Consider the following 13415-nt stretch of genomic DNA (forward strand, 5'->3'; position numbering starts at 1 on the left):
TCTGGAATTAACCAAAGCCCAAGCTGCTGGATATACTTGTGAAGAATTTTTGTTGCTTGGATCATAGGAGGTGGGGAGACTTGCCACAAATCTGGGCCACACCTTCTGGTGTCAGCTTGTATAAAGAACATGGAAGAAGGAAGTACTTGCTCTTTACCTGTTTGCTCTTCCCCTCGCTGGCAAGTTCAGTCCTTCACTGGTATTATAGCCCATTTCTTTGGAATTTTGAAGTATACTGAAGATCATATTAGACATCCAGCCTTGGTAACTGAATAACTGGATTCTTGGACTTGTGGACTTGGTCCTGCAGGCAATGTAAAGCCATTAGAAATATAAAGCAAAACTATGTACTTACTATAAAACAACATCATGATCCAGAAATTAAAGCAATTTACATGGGAACTTATGGGATAAGTTTTATGGCTTCTCATATAGGCACTGCTGACATTTTAAGCATGCCTGTTTAACCAATTATATCCCATACAATCATGACCAAAGACACTACAATGAATACAGTCTTTGACATACTACCTTTTTTTCTATATGGGTAAAACAATAAAGTTCAAATAGTAATAGTTAGAGTCACAGAATTTTGTTAAATATTGTGCCAATATAGAACCTTTAAAGCAACAACAAAAAATAGAAATCATAAGGGCCAAGAAATTAATAATTAATAATTTTGTAGGTTTCTAAATTAGCTTTTTACTATAGTTACTATAGTATGCTTCTCAATCAAAGCTATGCCCTTTTTTTTTTTTTTTTTGGTTTTTCGAGATAGGGTTTCTCTGTGGCTTTGGAGGCTGTCCTGGAACTAGCTCTCGTAGATTAGGCTGGTCTCGAACTCACAGATATCCGCCTACCTCTGCCTCCCGAGTGCAGGGATTAAAGGCGTGCATCACCAACGCTGGGCTAAGGCTATGCACTTTTAACTAAATGCCTAATATACACCATACAGTCTTCGAGTGCTGTAACTATATTTGCTGGTTAGTTTTAAAGGTTAACTTGATTAACAAACAAGAATCTTCTGGGAGGTAACTCTTTAAGGGGAATTATCTAGATCAGGTCTGTCTGTGAGCACAGCTGCTGGGAGTTTTACTTTTTTAAAAAAAAATGATTATTGAGATAGGAAGATCTACCCTGAATGTGGGCAGGACCATTGCTTGGGTTGGACCCTAAAGAACTCTAGCTGAGAATAAGCAGAAGCAAGCAGATAGCATGAATGCATTGGTTCTTTGTCTGCTCTTGATCTTGGACATGGTACTTTGAGTTCCTAACTTTCCTGCATGCATGTGTATTGCAACCTGGAATTCTAAGCCAAATACACTGGTTCTGCCATGTAGAACATTGCTTTTGGTTAGGACATTTTATCAAAGCAACAGTAATTCAACTAGAACACTAAAGAGTTTTCTAACTAAAACTGTGTATGGGAGTTTTTGCCTTGTATGCCTGATGCCCATAGAGGCCAGAAGAAGACACTGAATCTCCTGGAACTAGACTTACAGATGTTTGTGAATCTGCATGCAGATTCTGGTGTTTGAACTTGCACCCTCTAGAAGAGGAGCCAGTACTCTTAACCACTAAGCCATTTATCTCTCCAGTCCAAAATTTTGTTTAATAATAGATATTATTGTGCCATATGCACCCTAGGGATAGAACTCAGGTCCTGTACCATAGCATCCTAGGGCTAGAACTCAGGTCATTAGTCTTGCTAGCATGCGTCTCTGCCCAATACCATCTGCCAGGCCCTAAACTATATACTTTCTTGATTATAGAGTAGATTTCGATTTTTAGAAAAGTTACAAAGGTAGAACAGGAAAGTCCATATGCTCTACACTTTACCCAAGTATATATTTAATTAAGACAATTTAATAATGGTGCATATAAAGTTTGAAAGTCCATACGCTACTTGAGTTTTCTTAGTTGGTGATTCTTTTTTTCTTCTCTGGAGCCATGCAGTGGTGTACACTGTCTTTGTTTACCCTGTTTTCCTCCCTTTCTTGCTGTGACAGTTTATACTAGTTTATTTTATTTATTTGCATTTTTTTCCAAGAAAGTGTCTCACTATGTAGCCCTGGCTGTGTAGGAACTGACTATGTAGAACAGGCTGGCCTTGAACTCATAGAAATCTGCTTGCCTCTGCCTCCTGAGGGCTTGGATCAAAGGCATGTACTACTAAGTATGGCTAGATTTTTTTTTTTTAAGACAAGGGTTTATTGTGTAGCCCTGGCTAGCCCGGAACTCATTATTGGCTGTCCTGGCGCTCACTATGTAGACCAGGTTGGCCTCAACTCATAGAGATCTGCCTGCTTCGGGCTCCCAAGTGCTGCATAGTCAAATATCAAGTCACAAATAATTTTATGTGGTAGGCCTATTCTATCTACTTATTTACCTATCTACGTCCTACTTACCTATCTCATTATCTGTAATCTATTATCAAGCTAAAGCACAGGATCTGTGGTTACAAATTGTTAACTGCAAACTCCAGAAACATAGGCCAGAGCCCCCTCAACCCCTTCACTGTGCTCCTAATAGATTGGGTACTGTTCAAAAGGAAAACGAGCACATGGCACACACCTGGACCATGAAGGCAGCTTCTGGCCTAGCAAAGCTTACTTCTTCTTGCAGGAGTCTAGTGAGACATGTGACATACTTCACAGTGACATAATGTTCTAACAAGGGTCTGAGGAATAGAAAGAATAATTGAAAAAGAAAGTATTATGCCTTCTAGTTCATATTAAAAATACTAGAATACATACTAGAACTCATTTTCATAATCTTTCCTTGGATAGGTGAATGCTTTTTCTTCTCAAAGAAACTGTCCTGAGACAAGAATTTTTTTGGGTCATGGTTTAATCAATTTTCAATGTTTGCATAAGTTACTCAAAAAACTCGTTTTACTTTCAAGATGACAAAACATTTAAAATTCTAATTAAAAAACATTTAACCTATTGATTCCATTAACAAACTCTTTCCCAACCAATTGAAGATGAGGGTGAGGTCAATTTTGTTTGATTAGTAGTACACTGTTGATTCTTTTACACCATTCTGGCACATAGAAAGTAATAAATATTTGTTGAATGAATGAACGAACCCTGATTCAATTCAAAGAGATGGTAAAGATTTCTTGGTGATACTCTGGACAAGGAGGGGCCATAAAGAGTTTGAAAAGGCAAACATAAGCATTGTCCAAGAACACTAATGCCTTTTTGTGTCTATGCAGGTCCCCTGGTGTCTGTGGAACCTAAGCCGCAAGAGGCACAGGGACAGTGGTTCTCAACCTGTGGGTCATGATGCCTTTACCAAACCTCTATATCCAAAAATACTTACATTATGATTTATAACAATAGAAAATGACAGTTGTGAAGTAGCAATGAAATAATTTTATGGTTGGGGCTTACCACCTCATGAAGAACTGTACTAAAGGGTCCCAGCATTAGGAAGGTTGAGAACCACTGCTCTAGCGACTCATTGCCCTTGGCATTACATCCTGGCTTCTCCAACTAGAACCCTAACTCCCTAAATTTGTAAAAATTCATTCTCAGGATTAACTATTCATGTTTACAACTGTTTTCTTTATTTCTTTCAGGGTCTTGCTATGTAGCCCTGGCTGGTCTGGAACTCTGATATGCAGTTCAGGATGGTCTGGAACTCACAGAGATCCACCTCTAGGTGCCTGCCACCATACCCACCTTATTTGTAGTCTTTCTAAAGAGTAAGGGGTGAATTTTAGGATAGTGAGTGTATTTACTAGAAATGAGCTTCAACAAGATGTTATTTTTTAAAGTGACATTAGAGGCAGTTTTGCTTTGTGTCAATTAACTCTGTTTATCTGGTGCAAAAAAACAAAACAATGTATGGTGGTTTTATAAAGTGGTAACTTTTAAACTTCACTCTGCTTTAGGGATGACATCTCATACTTGATCTTTAGAAGGCTCTTGTAAAACGGCTGGATATGTAGCTCAGAGGAGTGCTTGCCTAGCATGCACAAAGCCTTGGATTCAGTCCCTAGCACAACATAAACCTGGTGTGGTGGCATAAGCCTGTAATTCCCATCACTTGGGAGGTAGAGTCAGGATAGTCTGAAGCTCAAAGTAGTCTTCAGCTTCACAGTGTGCTCAAGGCTAGCCTGGGATAGATAAGGCCCTGTCTCAAAATTTTTTTTTTCTGAAAATATCCAAAATTTCCAGATTTGGAACATGGTACTTATATCAATGCTAGTTATGATCAAAAGTGTGATCTTTGGAGTTATGAGGCTTTCCCTGCAACCCTTACTTCCCCCAACTAGTTAAAAGGGGAATAATGATCAATCAGAAGTAGTTCTCCCATTTATTCAAAAGGCTGTGAGAACCCAGGAAACTTCTAATGGAGCCTACTGAAGTGTGTGTGTGTGTGTGTGTGTGTGTGTGTGTGTTTAAGGAAGGTCTATCTTAGGATCAAGGGCTATATGCAAATCTATGGGTTTTAAAAATTGGAGCAGTGATGGGAATAGACATTTAAAATGGAAAAGTTGAAGGTCAAATGTCATCTCCACGGTATGTATTTGTTACTTTACTACTCTTTCCATTTGAATGGTAGTGCATAAAGATAAGGGCTATGCTCTCAAGGTAATTATAATTGTATTAAAAGCATGTCAAACCTCTAAATAAAATTAGGGAAAGAAAAAAACAATAAAGCATAGAAGTATGGTTAACTATTATGAGGTAATTGTATTTGGTTTTGACCATGATTCCAAAAAATTGAGAATATCTTTAAAATAAATATTTTTTGTATAATTGTGTTTTTATGTAGGTATTTAGATGATGCAGTGGATTTACTGTAGCAACCAAAGCAGTGTTGGGACCTTGAGCAGAGGATTGGGGTGGAGCTCCAGAGGTCAACCTTACAAGGAGGGAAAGTAATCACCTTCTTTAGATCTTGATTTAAATACTAGTTGTTTATAAGGTGAATGACCTTTAACAATGATTTTTGTCATCTAGTTTTCATTTTGAAATCTGCTTTAAACAACCCTCTGTGCGATTAGTTGTATTTGAAAATCATAACTTCCGATGGATATGATGGCTGTGCTTTTAAAGCTATAAGGCCAGTTGAATGACATAAAATGTTCATGTGCTACACAGATGAGCAGAAATGTTTTCTTCTTTCAAGTGAAAGATGTTGATGAGAAGACACAATCCTTTGCCTTTAAAAATACTTATTCTCCAGCCGGGCATTGGTGGCGCATGCCTTTAATCCAAGTACACGGGAGGCAGAGGCAGGGTGATCTCTGTGAGTTCGAGGTCAGCCTGGTCTACAGAGCGAGTTCCAGGGCAGCCTACAAAGCTACAGAGAAACCCTGTCTCAAAACAAAAACAAAAACAAAAATCAAAATACTTACTCTTTAGTCAACATTCCACCATTTGAGATAGGAATCTTTAGTTTTCCATCTGGTCAGCCACAGGTTCTTCATTTACTCCTAAGGCCATGGTCATTGATAATTCAGGGACACACACACACACACACACACACACACACACACACACACACACACACACACACACTGGTGCTATTAGCTGTTCCATCTGTGGAGCCTCTCCATCACCACTAACTAATGTTTCCTTAGGAACAATCATGTATGGAACCCCACAATCAAATTTAGACAGAGTATCTGGAAGCAGGGGTGATGAGTCAGGGTGGTTCTTCTGGCCAGTGATGTTCTAGAATCACTGGAACAACTCAAGGAGAACACTGTTCTTTAGAATATAGAGTAGGCATTGCCAGAGGAAAAGGAGAGGATGCTGGCACAATGCAGAGAGGTGAGGTGAGCTGGAGGTTCCAGAGCTAAGTGTTGGCTCCTGCCACGGATCTGCCCAGGGCCTGTTCCTGTGAATGCCATTTTTACTTTGGTCAGTGGCTCTCTGACTTGTCTTCCTCATCCAAGAAAGTGGGAGACATGAAAACCCTGCTTTGGAAATGGCAGTGCTAGACCACAAGAATGCATGAAAAACAAAGAATTCTGAGAGATAAACTCCCTTGACTTAACTGAGCCCCTGGGGGTAGAGGCTTTTTATTTGTGCTGGCCCCAGTGACATGTGGTGTAGATCCAGATATGTCCTGGATCTTGTGATCATAGACTTTCTTTTGAAAACAGTTGCTGCCAATCTGTCACTCCTTTGTGCCCGTTTGAAAATGTGGGGTATCAGCTGCTGCCGCTGTAGGTCCATTTCTGTTTCCCAGCAGGTGGGTGTGTCTGTTTCTTTCCTTTCATCTCCATCCAGCTCTCTTCTTTCAGCCACTTTCCGGTTTGTCAAGCCAAGTATGCCTGTCATGTTGGAACCTAGCCCTGGGACACTCACCAGCTCTCTTTGTATTAGCGTCTGCCTTGCGTGTGTGTCCACTCTTCCTTATCTTCTGAAAGCCCATGAGTCCCTTCACAAACTCACCTACATCTTAGATTTTAAGTTGTGGATGTTCAAAAACTGCCCGTTCCTTTCCTGGAGACCCATTCTTGCCTCGAGCTTTCTACTCAGCCACTTTGCCTGCCCTCCACCCCCCCCCCCATGTTTTCCATCTCAGGTCCTGCTAACTGCTTTTGTAGCTCCGCTGAAGGAATCAGAAGAAAACTCAATAGGTTTCAGAGTTAGATTAGGATCTGAACCCTGTCTTTTAACTCTGAAAACAATCATTGTGGCATGGAATCGTTGTGAACATTTCCCTAAAACACGTGAAATATACAAAACATAGCACCTGTAGACGGGTACTCCGTAAAAGATGGCCGTTATCATCCATTTTCTTTTGGTAAAAACAAAACCTTCCCACATTACAGATTTTCCTGAGTTTGCAATTCCTAGAGAGGTAGGACATGGAGAGGTATACAGTCCCCAGTCGTTATGACTCTAAAGCAAACAGACCTGAAGCAGAAGAAGCAGTGTGATACTGCAGTGAGCTGAATCTGCTGTGTGCTCACAGGCATCTTTCTTTAAGCACAAGCTTGATGAGAATCACATGGTTCTCTCTGTGCCTTTTGATGAGGGAAAGCCTTGAGACCCCAAATGGACCATTTTAAAATGTCCTAGGATGTTCTCTCAGTGGGCCATGAAGCCTTTCACATGCAATAGGTTCTTGTCATGTTCTGCTCCAGTGCCAACATAATCCATCCTCTAGCCTCCTGATATGCTTTCTGTTGTTACTCATGTTTCCTATTTAGGGATATACAAGGACTGTGTAGACTGAAGGATCCACAGATGAGCATGTCTCTGATTTATAAATCTCTGAGATACTCTTCCCCTAGGTTTGAGTTTCAGAATAAAGTTTACTCTTTTCTCTCTTTCAAACTTGACCTTCTTATTCTACGGTTTACTTTGCTCCCAAATATTACAGGTAAGCAGATAGTACGGCTGGAAAGTATTCTACCAACAGAACAAATGGACAACCAAAATCCTCCCACTTCCCTTCAAATCCCTAAAATTCTCCAGGAGTTTTCAATTCTGCTCTCCTGGGCTTTGTTCACTCTTGAACTTCACTCTCTCAGCTTACCCATCATTGGTGGTTCTAGGGCCATGCTTCCGGCCACTCCCCAAGCTCTACATCTTCTCAGGACCCACCACAACTGTTCATGTTTCAGTTGATGCCGATCCCAGGCTTCTTAGGAGCCATGCTGTTGTTGTTTTAACCGAGTGTATGCCTTCTGTGGGTACAACAGCATATTCCTTCCATGGAAAGTAGAACAATAATTTTAAAAATGCTCAGTACAAATATATTGACAGGCTATTGATGTTTTCCTTGCTCATATTTCACAACATTTTTTCCTTCTCAGATCCCGTTTCTAGCCAACATGGGATTATATTTGACACTTGGGGACAAAGATGGCATGGAGAACTAAAACCTAGAGATAATCCTATAAGCTCATTTAGAACAAAGGTTTAATTATACCCCTATCAACTGAGTCTTTTATCTTAGCTGAGTTGAAATAAGCAACAAATTGGTGAGCTTCATCTGGTCTGCTTGCTTTGGCGGCTTTGGCAGAAGGAACACAAATGGGAGTGAAGGAGAGAGACAAAGATTCTGTACAGGACAACTGCATTGTGTTTGGTCATTTTGGTCAGAGAGCAGTATGTGTCAAATGCGTCACTGAGTACATCTTTGGTCTTTCTATGTGAAGAAATAAACACTTGACAATTTGTTTCAGGGGGATGAAACCAGTCTGGGAATGTTATGTACTTTCTAATGACTAATTTTCTTCATTTATAAACCAAGAGGCTAAGTGGTACTGTTTCTGGAGATGGAGATGGCCAAGTGCCAGGCTATGTGTGGGTGAAATAGAAACAAAGAGAGGGCACCGATGGAGACTAACTTGTGTTGTTGCCAAGGGGCAGGGCTCTTGTCCTCCTTTTATGTCATCACTTCTTGTACCCTCTGCTTCTCAATAGCCATAAGAAGCTGATGTCTAGACATAATGCCTATGGCTATTCATCTTATCTCCTGGAAAGTTCTCTATCAACACTCCAGCATGGGTTTATTGTGAAAATATTTAATATCTATTATAATGCAAGGCAGTGACCTACAAGAATGGAAACAGGTGACTGTTCAGAATCTAAGGTCCAATTGCCTCTGGCATGAACACTGTAAGGGCCTTCAAGTAGATCATCTGCAGATAGTCAGAGTGATCTTTGCCATGTGTAAATACCATTTGATTATACTTGTCCCTTGGTTCTTAAAACATTTCCATGATTCCTGTAACCCTTAAGATAAAGGGTACATAAAGAACATCCTTGGTACAGTTTTTAAGTCCCTCCATACTATATTCCATATCTGCCTATGATGCAATGGATAGCTTATTTCTCATACAAAGATATCACCTCCATGAGGGAAGACAGGAACCCTCTCCCATAATAATGTTCTCAGTGACCATTTAATATAGTATTTTACATAGACCAGGAATTTACTAAATGATCTTTGGATAAATTAATAAGAAAGCAATCCAAACCTTCCCCACATGTATCTGGCCCAGGATTTTTGTTGTAAATACATGTGAACTTGTGTTTAATAAATAGTTTTATAGAAGATACTTGATATTTCTTATACTGTTGCAAGGCAACTTGTTCTCCTAGTGGGGGTGGTGGCAGAAATCTGGGAGTTCTTCCAGGTTACACTGTTAACCTCACTGCCATTATGTGTGTGCTTACATGGTCCTCTCTCTTCTGTTCCTCAAATGATTCTCCTCATTGTGTCCTCACAATGTGTCCTCCTTGGTATAGGCTCACTTTTACATGTAGTTATTTCCAACTAGTTCCCTGCTTTTATTCTTCCTTTCCTCCAGCCCATTTTCTGTGGATCTGCTCAGAAAGCATGACCCAAACCCTAACCTAGCTATGCTACTGTTGCCTGAAGATTCTTCACGGTGCCCCACAAAGAATCAACTCTTGGTTCAACATAGAAAAGTCCGTTGTGTTTTGAGGCTTGGCCATTCTTTGATGCTTAATACTCTTTGAATTTCAGGAATATTTACTGGGCATCTACTATGTTCCAGAGGATCTATTGGATGCTAGGCAAGGGCTTAGTCACATCTCTTCTTATCACTTATTGAAAATATTATCTAACAGTACAATCACCTCTAGGGTAGCATTATGTAACTAATATCTATATATGATTCCATATTTAATTAAAATTTTTGCCATAATGGGGTCTCTTTTTCATTCCTCAGTTCTACTGCCATCTGCCTTAAAACATTATTTTGCAAGACTTAAGGACCATTTTTGTTTTAAAATATTGATTGCTTCAGTGTATATTTTAGGAGTAAGTTTTGTTATTCTACACTTCCACACATGTATGCCATGTCTTCTCGTCTGTGTCCCCACTCCCACTCTTTTACTTCGTTCTGCCTCCTTTACTAGCTCCCCCCAGTCTCTCCTGTTTACTAGTTTTGGTTTTGTTTAGTGTCCCACAGAATTTAATCAAGCCAGTCCCTGTGATCCTGAGCTTGGAACTAACCATCAGTACCCCAGGGCTCACCAGTGGGTGATACACAACTCAATACTGATGGTCTTGTTGCCCTGGGATCTGTCAGTCACTAACAGATCAGCAGTGTGTGGGAGAGCCCTGTAGGTCCTTTCCAATCCTGTAGCTGACTTTGGGAGGCCTGGCTTTTGTGGACCCAGTACCACTATGCACAGCTACTGTGAGTTGACAGTCCCCATGACCATGTCCTGCTTAGAGGATGGCATTTCACAGTCTCTCTACTCACCTCAAGACTCTTACATTATCTCTCCCTTCCCACTTCCACCATGAAGACTGATTTTTCTTGATATACTTCATCTTATTACCCTCCTTCCCTAAGAAGGATGGGCTGTTCTTTCACTGAGCACTCTTGTCATGCTCTTTGTGTTTGTTTCCCCCCCACAATAATCTGTAGCCTCCACATGACATATAGTTTTGTCTTGATCATTATTGATTCAGAGAAAAGAGAGCTACCTGTTAAATGATAAGTAGGCACTCAATAAATGCTTATGAACTGAGGAAATTTCCCTGAAAATACATGACTCAAGACTATATCATGTGGATTATACACCTTTTGTAACAGGGTTTAAGATATGGACATTTATTATAATTTTGTTGATGTGTTCTAAAAATTGATATATTACAAAATGTGGAGCCAGGTGTGGTGGCACACACTTTCAATCCCAGCACATGGAATGCAGAGGCAGGAGAATCTATGAATTTGAGGCTAGCCTGTTCTATATAGTGACCTCTTCTAAATAGCAGGGATATACAGTGAGACCTTGCCTTAAAAAATAAAAAAATAAAATAAAAAGCAGGATTCTATTTTATTAGATGTCCTTTATTTAAATGGAACCCAATTGTATTTTGACTTTTTAAAACTTCATATTAACTGTGATGGAAAATTAACTTGTATATGTGGAATGATATACACACAACTGTGACAAATCTCAGTAGTAAAATTTTTCTTATGGCTATTTCCTACTCTGATTTATGATGAAATTTGGCATGGTTTGGAATGGCAAATGCCAATATTATTCCCCTTGGAATTTACCAGATTTTCTTTCTGTTGATGAGGATATCTATTTTAGCAATTCATCTTCAAGTGGGGTCTCTCAGGCATCACTTTTTTCTCAGGACACCTATTTTTATTTCTGTCTCTTGGTTATCCTTAGACATAAAGTCAACATTAACTGCTTCCTGTGACAGCAAATCCTGTTTAGAGTTCTCTCAGGCACTTGGATTCCAGTGTGGGGTTTCTGAGATGGGACCACTAGAGTCTGGCTTTATGTATTCTCAGATGTTTATTGACCATCTGCTTTGTGCCCAGGTCTCTGGCAAGTACAAGTTCTTTTCCTATTTGCCGCTGTATTTCCGAAACTAAGCACATGCCTCGTGAACATTTTTAGTGTGTGTGTGTGTGTGTGTGTGTGTGTGTGTGTGTGTATGCGCGCGAGTGCTTGCACAAGCACATGTGTGTGTGTTCAGGCATGCACGCACTTGGGAATGCCTGCTTACAGAGTCCAGACACCATCTAGACACCAGTTGGCTGTCTTCCTCTATTGCTCTTCACTTTATTTTTTAAGAACTTCTTAATATTATTTTTTATGTGTATAGGTGGTTTGTCTTCATGAATATCTATGCACCATGTGCATATATAAGAAAGCCAGAAGAGGGTTTTGCGGTCGCCTGGGACTGGAATTATAGATGGCTGTGAGCTACCATGTGGATGCTGGAAATGGAACCCAGGTCCTCCGGAGTAACAGCTAGTGAGTGCTCTTAGCTGCCGAGCCATCTCTCCAGCCACCATTCTTTTTTTTTTTTTTTTTTTTTTTAACACATTCCTAATTTTTCCCGCAGTCTAGGCTAGAGTTTTTTTTTTTTCCTTTTCTTTTTTTTTTTTTTTTTTTAGATTTTATTTATTTATTATGTATACAGTCTTCTGCCTGCAAGGGCACCAGATCTCATTCAAGGTGGTTGTGAGCCACCATGTGGTTGCTGGGAATTGAACTCAGGACCTCTGGAAGAACAGTCAGTGCTCTTAACCATTGAGCCATCTCTCCAGCCCCAAGCCACCATTCTTAACTTTATTTTGGAGACACCATCTTCAATGAACTGGAGCTCATTGAAGCTATGCAACATGGCCAATGAGCTCCAGAGATCTGTCTGTCTCTGCCCATCTAATGATGTGGTAAGAGATGGACATCAAGTTTAGCTTTTACATTGGTGCTGGAGATTCGAATTCTGGTTCTCGTGCTTGTATGACTGTCACTTTAATGATTGTGCTATGTCTGCAGCCCCTTTAAGAGTGCTTTTGAATGAATAAATCACTGGAAGATGTGGAGCCTCATGAAGGAAGGGAAAGCGTGGTTGGAGAGACGGGTACTGAGTAAACTATCAGTGATGTTCCTGCTATGTTCCAGGCCCTGTGTTCACACTATCAATGTGTTTATAAATTCTACTTGAACATTTTGAGATAGCTAAGGTTATTTTATTTTCCATGGTGCCTTCTTTTTCTCAGTCTCAGAGCCAAAGAATAAAACAAGAACGACACAAACAGTATCGTTATGTTTCTAATTATGCTCTTTGGACAATTTTATGCAAGTACACAATGCAAATACCCCTCTTCCCATATCCCTGCTATCCCTGTCTGTCCCCTCTTCCCTATAAATTGCTTTCTCACATTCATGTTTATTCATTTTCTTATTTTTGTGACCCATTGAGTTTAACCAGGGTCATTTGTGTCACCATGGGTTTAGAGTTATCTAAACCTGGTAGGCTCAGTAGTGGATATACAACTGAAGGCAAAATGTTCCCCTCCCCCAATATACCAATAGCTAATAGTTCAGCTGTAAGGAGGAGGAGCTCATGGGCTCCTTCCCCTGAGTAATTGCTGTGAATTCAGGATTTCAGTATGTCTTATGGTTTCTATCGCTGTGATAAAACACCATGGCCAAAATGCAACTTTGGGACTAAAGAGTTTATTTTGCTTACATTTCCAGGTAACAGTGTATCAACGAGGCAAGCCAAGGCAGGAATCTGGAGGCAGGAACTGATGATATATAGGCCTTGAAGGAGTGATGCTTACTGCTTTGCCTCCTGTGCCTTTCTCATAGGACCCAAGACCACCAGCCCAGGCACCAGGCATAATGAGATGCACCCTCTCACATTAATCATCAATCAAGGAAATATACCACAGGCTTGCCCACAAGTCAATCTAGTGAGGGTATTTTCTCAATTGAGGTTGTCTCTTCCTCAATGGCTCTAGCTTGTGTTAAGCTGATGAAATTTAGCCAGTGCTCAATGGATATAGCAAGTCTAGAGGGTGGCATTCCGAATCCCTTTAATTTCCAGCTATCGCATATTTCCCATTCCCTCTTACACAATGTTTCCTGAGCCTGAGAGGGGCTGCTGGAAATGCCTTGTTTAAGCCTGAGCCCTCA

The sequence above is a fragment of the Cricetulus griseus genome, chromosome 2, assembly GCF_003668045.3.
Source record: "Cricetulus griseus strain 17A/GY chromosome 2, alternate assembly CriGri-PICRH-1.0, whole genome shotgun sequence".
In the NCBI taxonomy this organism is placed as follows: domain Eukaryota; kingdom Metazoa; phylum Chordata; class Mammalia; order Rodentia; family Cricetidae; genus Cricetulus; species Cricetulus griseus.